The sequence below is a fragment of the Oxyura jamaicensis genome, chromosome 5 (genome assembly GCF_011077185.1).
Source record: "Oxyura jamaicensis isolate SHBP4307 breed ruddy duck chromosome 5, BPBGC_Ojam_1.0, whole genome shotgun sequence".
Taxonomy (NCBI): Eukaryota; Metazoa; Chordata; class Aves; order Anseriformes; family Anatidae; genus Oxyura; species Oxyura jamaicensis.
The window spans coordinates 34,253,016-34,266,386 of record NC_048897.1 but is presented as its reverse complement, the minus strand read 5'-3'; positions in this window follow the sequence as shown (position 1 = coordinate 34,266,386).

Below are 13,371 nucleotides of genomic sequence, written 5' to 3'. Positions count from 1 at the left end.
AGCTTCACTTCTGGATCAGCTCAATTCTGATGAAAATGCAGAGATAAACAGTATAAATAGACATGAGATGTGATTGCTCTCTGCTAACATTTTTGGAAGAAGAAGGGAAAAACAGGAAGATTTTCAAAAGAACCATTAAAAACTTTTAAATGTGTTTTTTTTTTTTTTTTTTTTTTTTTTAAAGTAGATGTATTCCAGATCATTCAGTAATTCTATTTTGAGCAGAGGTAGAAGAAGCCTGGAGGTCTAATGCTTCCCTTGGAATAAAATAATAATAATAATAATAATAAATAATAAAAAAAACAACTGTCTTTTTTCGAAGTGAATTTGATCACTTGCAATTTTTATTTCAAGGGAAGGAAAATGATAAACTGTGCTTTCTTCATCTGAGCTCATTCTGAATGCAAAAATTCAAATGCAAATTCTGTCCAAAGCAGAAAGGTCTGGAACAGATGGCAGAAAGTCTTCTGAATGTCAGTTGAAAAGAAGCTGTCAGCAGCAGACAATGATACCTTCAGCTAATAATACAGAAAAAACTCTACAATGAAGGAGAAGTTAGGTAGCTTGTTAAGAGTACTTGCCAGGAAAAGGAGGGAGTGCTTCCTAGCTGAAGAAGATACAGTTCTAATGACCTATGGAAGACATTAGGAGCTCAACAAGCTTGTCTGCTTTTCCCAACCACATAATTGATTTAATAAGAGACATTATTGACACAAAACTTGCCTGTTATGTTCTTAGACAAACATAGGTTCAGGAACCTCACTGCTACCATGCACAAGATACAATTCAGCATAAGGAAAGAGGCTTCAGAAGGATGATTAGAGGCTGTCATTCTGTCACTTCAAGGCAAGAATCTGGCAGATCTATGGTGGCCAGACTACAAAGGATGGCGAAGGAGGGGAATTACTGCAAGTTCAGCAGTGTTTGCAACTGTCTCACATGGATAACTGACTGGGGCTGATAACATGCTGAAAAACCCAGTGTGGCTTTTTTTTTTTTTTTTTTTTTTTTTTTGCTTTTTTTTAGTTCAAGTAGTGGAGGTTTGCATCTGTGGAATTCAGTTCTCAATGGATGACTACAATTTCTGTTTTAGTTAGTGTATTGTTCATTGTGCTTCCACAGCACACTTCGCCCTTGACTGTATCCATTAGTAGTCAGCAGAAAGCAAACTGATCAGAGTAACCCTGACTCCTGTGGTATCACAAGCCCAATCTCAAAAGAAACAAGACCTGTCAGAGGGATATAATGCTTTGGAAACTGGATTTTGTGTCTCCACCCATCTGTAGCAAGACTGAATCCTGCAAAATCAATGTCTGCTTCACCCAGGCTCTATGGTCCACAATGGGTGACATAAGGAAGAAAGAACACACGAGGAGAAGCTGGGCTGATGAGAGCTAACAGTTTAACAGGGCACAAAGTGTGCCCAGGAGCTACTTCTTTCTGACCCTGATTTAGGACTCTGCATGAGGCTGAAGCTGCTTGTGAACAATGTGAGACCTGACAGGTCTGCTTTGAAAAAGAAAGAAAAGAAAAGCTCTTTTTTGTTTGGTCCTTACATTGTCTATCTGTAAAACACTGCTCCCCTGGATCATGTTTTCAATACCACACACACACAGTCATCGATATTCCTTGTTAGTTTTAATAGGCTAAGCACTGGTAACATTTGATCTTATCTCTCAGTTCTCCATCCATTTTTGTTATTCAGAGAATTAATAAAATAAAATAAAATAAAATAAAATAAAATAAAATAAAATAAAATAAAATAAAATAAAATAAAAGCCAGCTCAGTCTTTCCAACAACTAAAAGCATGAAAAGAAATTTAATTGATGATTTTCAATAATACTGAAAACACATAGGAATAAGGACTAAAAAACATTTTATTGAATGGAATTCTAATTAAGATACTGATTTACATGTTAATGACCAGGTGGAAATCTTTAGATTGTCTTTTTTGTTATCATTGCTTTAGTCTATTTTAAATAAAAGCAGCTCTATTTATAAATTCTAGTAGCCTCTGACATGCATCATTTAGTTATATATGACACTTGCAGTCTCAGGTATAATTATTCCCTCCCTTTTGTCAAAACAAAAGGCTTAAACAATTGTTTTCAGATCTTTAAACATGGAACTAGGCTTCTGAAATCATACTGGATGACATACATGGAAAGAGTGCTGACTCTGTCTGTGTCTCGGCTGGCCCAAATGGCGTGTTAAGGATGTGGTTATTGCACTTGGAATTTGCAAAGCACAGAGACTGACAATAAGGTTCAACATCAGGTGTCAAATAGAACTACAGGCTGAACCTGAAAGATGCAGAAAGGATATTTTTTTTCTTCTCATTTTAAAACAAACAAACAAAGCTTTTTGACCTGAATGAACATTTACTTCAAAAACAGCAACTGAAAGAACTGCCGGTTTTTGCTGGAAGATGTCTGAAAAGGTCACTGAAAGTCAGACCATCTCGGTTAACAAAATTCAGATCAGTCACTGCAAGGAATCTCTTCCCTGTGTAGGTTCTTTAATGTAAAAGAAAGTTGAACGTACGCAAATCGACCTTGTATCAATACATGGTAGAACTGACATGCGTTAGACCTGCCCTGCCCCAGAGAACTCCCCAAACCTGACATTTTGCATCTACACTGTGTTAGAGGCAACTTAAACTTGGTCTGTGCTCAGAGAGCTTAGAAACTCCTCCTTTCCTTGTTGCAGCTGATGCTGGGACTCTTCTAGGGAAGTACTCAGTACCATCTGGCCTGCTGGCTATGAGCCATGCAATACCTCTATGAGAGCAGATGGACTAGATGGGAGCTGCTCATCTGGGCAGAGTCCTGGAGCTTATGTGTACAACAGCCAAGTGCACCCTCGAGTGGCATGCCCTCCGAGTTTGTTCTGGCTTGCTCCAGAGACAGCCCTGACAGCACACCCAGCAACAAATTCAGTAACAAATTACATGCATGGTTGATTGATATGAGTGTCTGTTGGGCCTTGGGGCCAGGGAAGTGTAGATGCAGAGACTCGGACTACAAATAAGGCACCCAGCAGTTTTGGGCTTGCTGGAATCTTCTGGCTGTTTCAGTGGGTGAAATGATGGTAATGGTAGAAAATAGGTCTGGAAGGAAAACCCGGAAAAGATATCCAAATCAAAGCAGGATCAAGTCATGTTTGCAATTATAATGATTTCACAATTATTTTTCCAGTGCTTTATTTTTCTTTACTTTTACTAAGTAGTAAGGCTCTTCTACTGACTCACTTCTTTGTCCCTTCTCACCATAACTGTCGCTAGTAATCAGCTGACTGTTTCTTTGTTGTTTTCTTTTTTTTCAATTCTAAGTATCTTTCATTTTCTCAAGTGGACTTTGTCTTTGACTAGAACCTTTTGGTTAAGTGACTCAACAGGCCAGGAAAGAGTAAATCCACTCCATATTTAAGAAGACTAGATGGATCTCATGAGGGACAAGGTGAATAACCAAAGGGCACCTACCACATTTTTTGTACCTGAGCTTTGATAAGGTTTTCTCTGGAAGCCTGCTGATTACAAACATGCATAACAGCCTGTCCTACACTGTGCACAGCACTGCTACATGAAACAATGTTAATTGATTGCTGTTTGTCTTCATTATCCAGAGCACCTCAGATTCTCTGATTTATAACTCATCTTATAAAGATGTTGAAATTCCCTGTCTACAAAAGGTTTTAAGACTATCTTTCCCATTGTCTACGCTAATAATATGTGTCTATCACTAAATTGCTGTAAAAAAAAAAAAAAAAAAAAAAAAAAAACTAATTTTTGCTACCATTTAATTACTGCTTGGTAGTGAACTACTGCTGAGACTGAATACATTTAAGTAGGAAACTAAGGAACACGTAACTCCACATATTAAGCATTTGGGCTGTCCAGTATGTATTCACCTAGAGAGGTTGATCAATTCTCTGTGCTAAGACTTCAGTCCAAAAAAAAATCTACGCTCTTCAGGAAAGTAAATCAGTCCCAAGCAGAAATATATATATATATTTATATATAAATAAATGGAACTGCTGTTGAATGAATGGAAATGTACTAACTCTTTTATTTAGGAACAGAAACTGTACACAAAAAGCTGGAAAAATGACTGCATATAACTGGTTCCATGCCAAGATCTTCTGCTTACTTCCATTGGCATAATGGCCTTTTTGGTCAGGATGCCAAGTCTGCTATAATCAGCGGAGTTAAGGGCTCTCAACGCTTCACAAGATTGGGCCCTAATTGCTGCAAATCTAGTTAATGCCAAGGGGGAGACACAGGCATCAGGATTTGGGCCTTTGCCCCAAAAGAGCAGCACAAATAACATCCATATTCATTAGACAGTTGACAAGAGAATGCTGAGTGCTGGACTGTACAGCAGTCTGCCTGAAAATTTGATGAATTAAAAAAAAATAATGAGCTTAGGGTTCAAAAGGTTTCCTTTCATGTGCATCAAGCATTTTCATGAAACACAAGTAACTACACAAATTTGCTATTTAGTAATAAGGGGTCATGTCAGAGCTGGGTATCTCTTGATCTCCTGTTGAGATGACAGCATGCACCACAAACCAGTCTTCTGCCAGCATGAAATGAGTGTTAGCAGATTTACCCTTAATGAGCTCATCACACTGAAGTACCAGTTAAAGGGAGCAGGTCACAGATTATGTTTGTTTAGTTGCCCAGACGTGTCCTGCTTGTTAATTCAACACACAATTGTGGTGGTGTTGGTAGGAAGCACCCCCAATCCACTGTGTCTGACCAACCTCTGTACTGACATTTACAAATTTGTCTCTGCCAGAACCTGGGGTAAATTGACACTACTCCAAGTTCTGCAGTTGAACAAATTTGATCTGTGCCAACTTTGGATATGGCCTTATATATTTTCTACTCTCGCCATCTTTTTTGATCTTTTTCTCTATTGAAAAATGTTAACCGAAGTTTGGGGTATGGGAACAGTTTCCAGCCCTGTTATACACTTATTTTCAGATCATGTTACTGTTTATGTTTACCATTCTCTTGCACATTGTATGTGGCAGAAACCTCATTCCTACAAGCCCTTTGGATCCAAGGATAATTAGAGCATAAGAGGAAGATTCGAAATGAGACAGGGCAGCCCTATCATGCAATGATACCACAAAGTCTGCTGAAAGATCCACATGATGTAGTCTTTGAGGTATGTAAGAAAAGTGGGATCAGCCAGTGTGTATTACCACATCACATAATAGCATGCACAGCAACATTAGCAGATATTAATGTATAGAGAACACCTCAGCCCTTCAATTCCTCCCACACACAATGAACCCATGCCTACCATTTGCTGTAATGCCTTCTGCACTGCAGAACACCCTCTACATGAAAGCAGGTGACTTCTTAGAGGAAGATCTTCAAGACTCATCCAGCTCACTTTTCAATATTTTGTCTTGGGTTTCATAGATGAAGCAGAATGCTATATAGCTGTATGAGCATTTAACAGCAAATGCAATTTTCACTGAAATCCATTTGGGGTTATAGCTCATTTGGTATTTCAAGGCAATGCACCATTTGAAACTGCAAAAGCTTTAGTAGGGCATATAGATCACACAGTAGAATCTCCTCCGTGTCAAGATAAGCTTAAGCTGTAACTCTGATGGTGAAGATAGCTAAAAGGTCTCCTATTTCCCCCTTCACTTCGTTTTTTTTTCATATAGCTATTTGGGAAATCACATTACAAAGTGACTCTTTGAAACAATTCAGCTTGAAGATAACCCTTTCCTTTTCAGGTGAAGAGGAGCTGAATCCAGAACACACAGTGTGTAACTGCACTAACAGTTGGGCTGGCGCAGAGAAGGGGTAATATGGTGTTGCATGACAACTCTAGAAAGCAACAGAGATCGATAGATTCTTAAGCAATATTTAGTACTTGTAGTCATTGTCTTGTACAACTCAATACTTCCTTGAAAACTATTTCTATTAATGACTAGTTCTTGTGATTCAAAGTATATTATCGCCAATGATCTGTTCCCTTACAGTTCATCCTTTAAGATTCTAAAACGATAAAGGGCTTTTTTATCACCTTCAGACTAAATTATACTCCACAAGAGGCAATTATTTGTAAAGATGGTAAAACACAAGAAAAACCTAAATAGTAATGGTGTCAGAGCTGGCTTCCCTCTGAAAGCAAGGAAGTGAAGACAAGAATGAATTGCCATTATTGGTAAATGGTAAATTGGTAAAACTCCACCCCAACAGAAAAAGCCTTTAACTGATAGAAAGAGGGGCAATACCCATATAAAACACCTGCAGAGCAGATTTTGTTGGCTATACAGGTAGCCACAAGATAGAGTTCAGTAATACTAAGAGTAGACCAATGAGAATGCTGGAACTATGCAAGCTCTTAAGAAAAAAAAAAGTGTAAATTCTCACCTGGAAGTACAGGTTGTACAGAAAAGCTGTTTTGAGCAACTTTTTTTGTTGTTGTTTTGTTTATTTGTGTGTGTGATGAGAACGCTGTACTGGCAATATTACTTACCAAGTGTTGCCTCTGCTTCAAATAAGATGGCTGGGTCCATCCTCAGTTTAGATAGCATGAAAATTCACTCTTCACCTCCATAATCTTCATCCTGGTTACCCCTTCATGTATTTTCCTTCTTTCTTGCCCCAGAGTTGATTGGTTTGGCTATTAAAAGACCACTCTTTTGCAGCTCTTAGTTTGCAATTACCAATAATCCCCTGCACTGCTGCTTCAGACACCACAGAACATGTCCAGTCGTTACCTCACCTCTTTCCAGATGTCTTCGATCTTTTGTGTTTAGTTTTTGCTTAATTGCAGGGACTGAATAAAAACAAGCATCCACCGCTTTCTTCCTCTCTTTGTACTTAACAGAAATATAAGCATCACTGCAGTACAAACATGGAGGTTAAGTCTGTGTTTAACAAATGACACTGCCAAAACTTGAGGGCTTTGTTCTGTCCTTACTCTTGCATAAATGAAAAGGAATTTGGCTAGTGTATAAGTAAAAACTGAGGATTAAATTCTGTTTTATTCACTGAGTTCCAGTATTTATATTTATTTCAAGCTGCTACTTAAGAGTACAAGAATACAGGACTCTGGATGCAAGCAAAAATGGCAGATCTGGTTTTCAGTGCAGGAAGTTTTGTTGAGACCTATAAGAAATCAAGACTGTGGGAAAATACTGGGTATTATCTTGTCATCTATTTCATGACTTTAGCAACCCCCAATTGCCTCAGATTACATAGTTTTTGATGTATTTCTTTAAGGCAACAACCCTTAGAAGTATTTTTTCAAACACATCCTCCTTAGCTTTTGCATACTTGTTACCTAAATCAATATCCAAGTAATTAATCCTACAGTCAAAGCTTTAGGCCTTCTTACTGTCTTTTATCTGTAAATAAATTTCCCAATCCTCTCCTTTCTCTAATTGCTCCAGAGGTCTCCAGGGAGACATCATCCAGCTCCTTTCAATGCCCTTAACTTCTTCTCAAACTGTGTTATTTCTCAAAGTTATGCTGTTTCTCCTTACAGATTCAGTAATCAGCCCTCTCCAGAATACACCACCCTGTCTTCTGCTTTATTTGTTTTCTTGGTTTTGGCAACTCCTGTATTCTGCTTAGTCCCTTGATGTTTTCCAGGCTTGTCTGTGATGCTGTATGAATACTGTATATGCCTTAGAAACAAGTAACTCCTGAATTCTGTAGTTTTGAGCTATGTGCTTTAAGAACTTGTTTGGAATGTATTTACCTTGTACTTTGAAATTTAACAGGCTTGTAAGACACAAACTTGAACACTGACTAAAATAACCTAAAAACAATAAAAACTTTCTATAAAAGAAAAGATCAGGATTCTGGACTAGGACTTAAAAGATCTGAGATTACTTCTTGATTCATAAATTCTGCATGTGATCATCAGTTACAGTTACATTATAAAACAGAAGTCTCTAAAGGCATAATGAAGTTCAGCCTCAGACCATTCCCTCTGCAAATCATTGTCTTGGAGATGAATTGGAGAGATGCTGTATGTCCTAGGGTGTTCATGTACTAGCAGTATATTTGACGACATTACTCCTTGTGTGCTTCAGAAAATATAGCCTAGATCCATATATAGTCTTCATTTGCCCATTTGCAATCTGCACTTGCAGCCTCTTAGAACTTCCCTTACCTAGCAGTGTAGACAGAACATTATTGACTTTTAGCTCCATTTCTTGCCTTCAGCAACTCTTTTTCTCCTGTTCGTAATTTTAACTGTTGAGATTGTAACTTATTATGGGCACAAAATGCTTAATGAGCAAACTGTTAGGGTATACACACAAGTAACAGTAATTAGGACTATGCAAACTGTTAAATGTCTTAGAATTGGCAAAAATTCAACAAAGTTTCCGCAGGAAAAAGTCCAATGACCTTTGCCTTTTAATATTTTCTGTACAAATTTGGGGCCTTTTATATGAAGAAGCAATTTTGTTATGAAGGTTCCTCACTTGTGGGTCAACAGAAGTATTAAGAAACCATTTTCTAAGAAAATTCCTATAGTGCAATTCCAAAATGCTTTCAATCCACCTTACAAGTTGAATGAATCTATAAAATTATGCCCGTTTTGTAATGTTATTAGTTGGTGTCAGCCAATTGCTTGGGTTTTGAGCAGCCACTCTATGGCATATCTTAGAGGAGTTTTCCTCTAAGAAGGAACGTCAGAGATTCTTGAGGCTTCTGCAGCCCTCTGGTGATTAATACAGTGGATCTGTGCCTTAGGAGACTTCCTCTTGGTGCCTGCCAGGCAGTCACCACAATGTGCCCCAGCACCAAGGACACAAAGGTAAAGCAGGCAGTGGGATCTGAGTTACTGGAATTAATTTCACCGATCATCTTAATTAATTTAATTGATTAATTTAATTAATTGATTTAATTAATTTAAATGTCATTAATCACTTCATTTCTCCAATGACAGAATCACGGTGGGAGCCAAAACAGCACAAAGCAAACAGGCAATCTGGAGATTAATGTTAAATGCAAAGCAGTTAAAGCTAAATTAATGGTGTAAACATGGCACATCGCTATATTACAAGGTCATGGCTGCTCTGTCAGACCAGGACTGCAGCCACCTTCATTGTTCTCACAGCCAAGGACTGTATTCACCTCCCATTCCCTTCACTAGGCTTGATCCCCATTTGCATTTCCAGCCTGACCCTGGACCTGTCTCCTAGTCATGGACTTCACGACGGTCTGGACTGCTGCCTGATGCCTTGTGTGGTGCTGAAGCTGAATCAGAGGAGCAAGGGAAGTTGCCTCAGAGCCAAAGCCTCTCCCAGTGGCTGGTGAGGACAGTTCCAGCTTGCCAGTTTCAGGGGAGTTTTGTTTGTTTACTTCTTTGTTTTCTCTAATAGGATGCCACTCCCATCAAGACTTGCTAAAGCCTCATCTTCATCTGAATAACATGGTTGCAATCCCACAGTTATGATCTAGGTGCTCCTGTTGCTTTGTCACCTTCTGAGGATCACAGGCGACTGAGGGGAAGTTGGCAGAATGCTCTATGCCAAATGTGTTAAAATGGATCCAAACTCATCTTTCTTCAGGTTCCATAAAAGCTGCACACTCACATTGTCTGTTTCAGCTTACTTCTGTGACTTGATCTTTGTTCTTCTGTTATTCCCACTATCCTGTAAATCAAGCTGTTCATTTAAATCTGCCATAATCTGCTTCATATGTTCTACTTCAGAGTCTATGGAATAAACTGTCTGAGTTGATTTTCAGGACACCATTATGCCCATTTAAGTCTTTTTAAAAGATGTACAGACTGTACCTGCCAAGGCAGCTTGGTAATTGTGTTGATTTAAAGTTCAAGTCTCAGCACAGAGTTGTTCCACCTCTCCCCCCCAGGAAAGTAATACTCAAATAAAATACAGCTGTATTTCTAATACACAATACTCTTTTACTCCCACTCTCCCCAAACTTTGTCTTTTAATTGCCATCACTAAATGAACCATATAATAATTCCTTGTGCGTACCATCAAAACTCAGTAATGATTCATCTCAAAAGCCAGGTAAACTGATTTTGAGTACGCTCTAAGAGGAGATCTCTTAGGATGCCATCATTATTCAAGTAATTTCACACTTTAAATCTTTGGACATAAATACAGGGATTTTTTTTCTGTAGTGGATAGCCACAAATGTCATACTAAATACTAACACAGAATTGCATTTTTACACATAATTTATCATTCATTTGGACTGAATTCCATTTCTGCCTTGTGGATCAAAAATAGTCCAGGAGTTACAATACGTTGAACAGTAAAGTACCTGGTTCTTGTGTGACCTGTAGCCTACACCCTTGTTCCAACTTTAATCATGCAGACAAGTACATGGTAGTTTTCTGCACATCAGTGAAGGATACAGAGCAGAACCTTATTACTTGGTAATTTAATGTGACATTTTCAAGGAAGATAAAAGATGAAGCCTTTTTCTCTCCTCCCACATCCCCTCCTTGCTTTTATTTTTGTCAAATCTACACTATGTGGGTTGACTTGAAATTTAACCAGGGGACAGCCAACTGGAAATAGGTGTTTTGGATTTTCTTTAACTGTAACTAAACCTGGAAACTGTGTTGAGCCTTACTTCTCGGAAGTGGAAATATATCCTAATTACTGCAAAGTTCAAAGAAAGTTCAAGTTTGGATATGAAAACAAGGAACAATTTCAGCAACTAGGTAAGTCTCAGGCTTGGTTAGTCAACACTTCCCTACATAGCTTTAGTGATCTTGATAGTACTGTCTTACAACTCATTAAAAGGACAGTGAAATTGCATTTTACAAAGTACATAGGTAGTGGGAGTCTCAAGTTAAAGTTTGTGTAGCAAAACTGAAGTCAAAGCACTGAGATACATAACTTTGAAGATACCAAATTCTCTGTTCAGACACAATACTGAAGACTGCATGTTGCCAGGGGTTAGAGTGAACTGTATGAAGGAAGCAAGAGCAGTTCCAAGCTCTGTAAGAGCTTAAATTCTCCAGAACTGCAGAAAACTGCGAAATACCCAAATAGTTGTGCAGTTGTGTGTGGTATACTGGCAAGCAATACAAAAAAATATATATAATAATAAACATATCTTGTGCCTGACAATGAGTGATCCTTGAATCATTTGATGTGTCTTAGCAGCTTCAGTTATCTCAAGCACAGGAGACCATTTATGAAATTCTAATACAGAAACATGGATTCCAGGCAAAATGAAACACAGAGGCTACAAAAAGATCACGAGCATACAGGAGATTTTGCAACTCATGGGAAGCTCAAGAACTGATCTTGTTATTTTGGGGATTCAGCACAAGGAAAGATGAGCTCACAATAGAGATCAAAAAGACAGAATCCTGAATTGGAATTTATCCGGCACAGACAGCCTCCTGGTCCATAATAAAGTGTTTTAAGGTACAGTACCATTTTGGCAATGTAGGCACAGGAAGAACTTTGCAAGTGAGACCAAGTGGGAAATCAAGGAAGCACAGCACAATAAGCTGCACACATTACTTGGAAAAGAAAACCTTGGTCTTTTCATCAGAGAAAAGAACTCCCTTTTAGGACTGAATGTCTGTTAAATCTCCTGTCTCACTGGAAAAATGAGAAATTTGAAGTAATTACCAAAAAGTCTCAGGATGTTCCCATGAAACATAAAGTAGTCTTATCAAATCCAGCCTTTGTTAATAAATTAGTAATTTTTCATGTGCTTAAAAATCAAGTGCTTTTTAAAAACCTCTAGAAATTCTCTAAGGCTTTAAAGAATTATATTTAGGAGGCAAGTACAGGTGCATAATAATAAAAAAATCTTGATTATATCCTGAAATATTACATCCACACCATTATAATGAATAAAATAACCTAAGTGAACAGCATACCAGTAGCATCTTTAAGGAATCAGGTGAAGAATCTACAAACACAGCTGAAAAATTGTGTTGCATGTTTTATCAGGATTGTTCATGAATATTTATGTCACATATTTAGACTAACATAAAAGGCTACTGTCAAGCAGAAATCATGAGTCAGATCCCAAGAGCCCATTCAAAGTTCCAGGCTGCTTTTTCATCTTTTATACTGTTTACTTTGCACCTTTCAGTCATTTTGAAATACAACAGTAGGCTGATCTTGCTCTGCCCACAGCACAGATGGCAAGAATCAGCACCTAAAATTCAAATTATATTTTGTAGACATGGGATGGATTAGAGGTGATTAGGGCATCCTTTTGACATAGTAATTATAATTCTGGCATGTTACAGAAGTCTTCTCACTTTTAAAGACATTTGTATTTCAAAGGGAAAATTATTTCCAAACAATGATTTACTGATTTTTCAAACACTTCCACCTGGACTCATCCTGTTTTCTAGCATTCACCAATAAAGTCTATCACTGTATATTCAGTATGGCATTGATCCTGAGTACTGAAGAGTTCAGAACTTGTGTCATTGCCCAAAAGATATTTGACAGGACAGATCTTTGTGTAGTGAAACACAGTTGTACAGAATCAAGCTGGGTGGCTAGCAAGCCTGGTAATAACCTCACTGACATCACTGAACAAACAAAACATTTCCCCTACCTGAGTAAAGATAATTCTGGATCAGAGAAGATGGAAAGTTTAAGGACAGACCAAGGACAAAAAACAAACCTTACTGCTTTAGAGGCAGCAACCTAAACACACTCTTATATGAGTATGGGGAATCACTGGCATAGCTTCTATTACCACCTTGTTCAAAACCCTGTTTACAACAAAAGATCACCAGCTGGTCCTCTTCATCTGATGAATAATGCATTGGCTAGCAGCAAGAATATCCAATCAGATGATTATATGGAAACTGTTTTGATCAGGACAGGGAACACACACCAGCCAGTCTCAGTGGAGGAACTCCCTGACAGTGTTGTTTCATAGGTTAATAACTGCTGGCTGCCTTTCCATCCTCTGCTTTACCCTCCACTATTGTCTTTAAGAAAACAAGGTTAGATCCTCTCTTCCCTTCTCCTTTTTATTACAACGTTAGAGGTTAAGTAAAGATAAGAAAGGCAATTAAAATGGATCTGTCACAAGTCTGCTATTCTGATGTGTCATGCTGTATCCCTTCTCTGCAGTAAGCTGACACTCTAAGACAGTAATTGAAATTCTTCGCTGCAGACAGCTCGTAACTAATATGGTGATTTTCATTACCTGTTCCTCTGAATATAGCAAAGATGAATGTGTATTAAACTAGAAAAACTGGCAGCTGCTTGGTCCTGGAGAAAATCACTGCTTTCTTCATTGAGCACCATCCTAGCCACATGGCAACAATGTTCAATAGCATTGTTAAAAATAAATAAATAAATAAATAAATAAAAATAGTTGAGGCCCAAATCCATTCAAAGTAGCT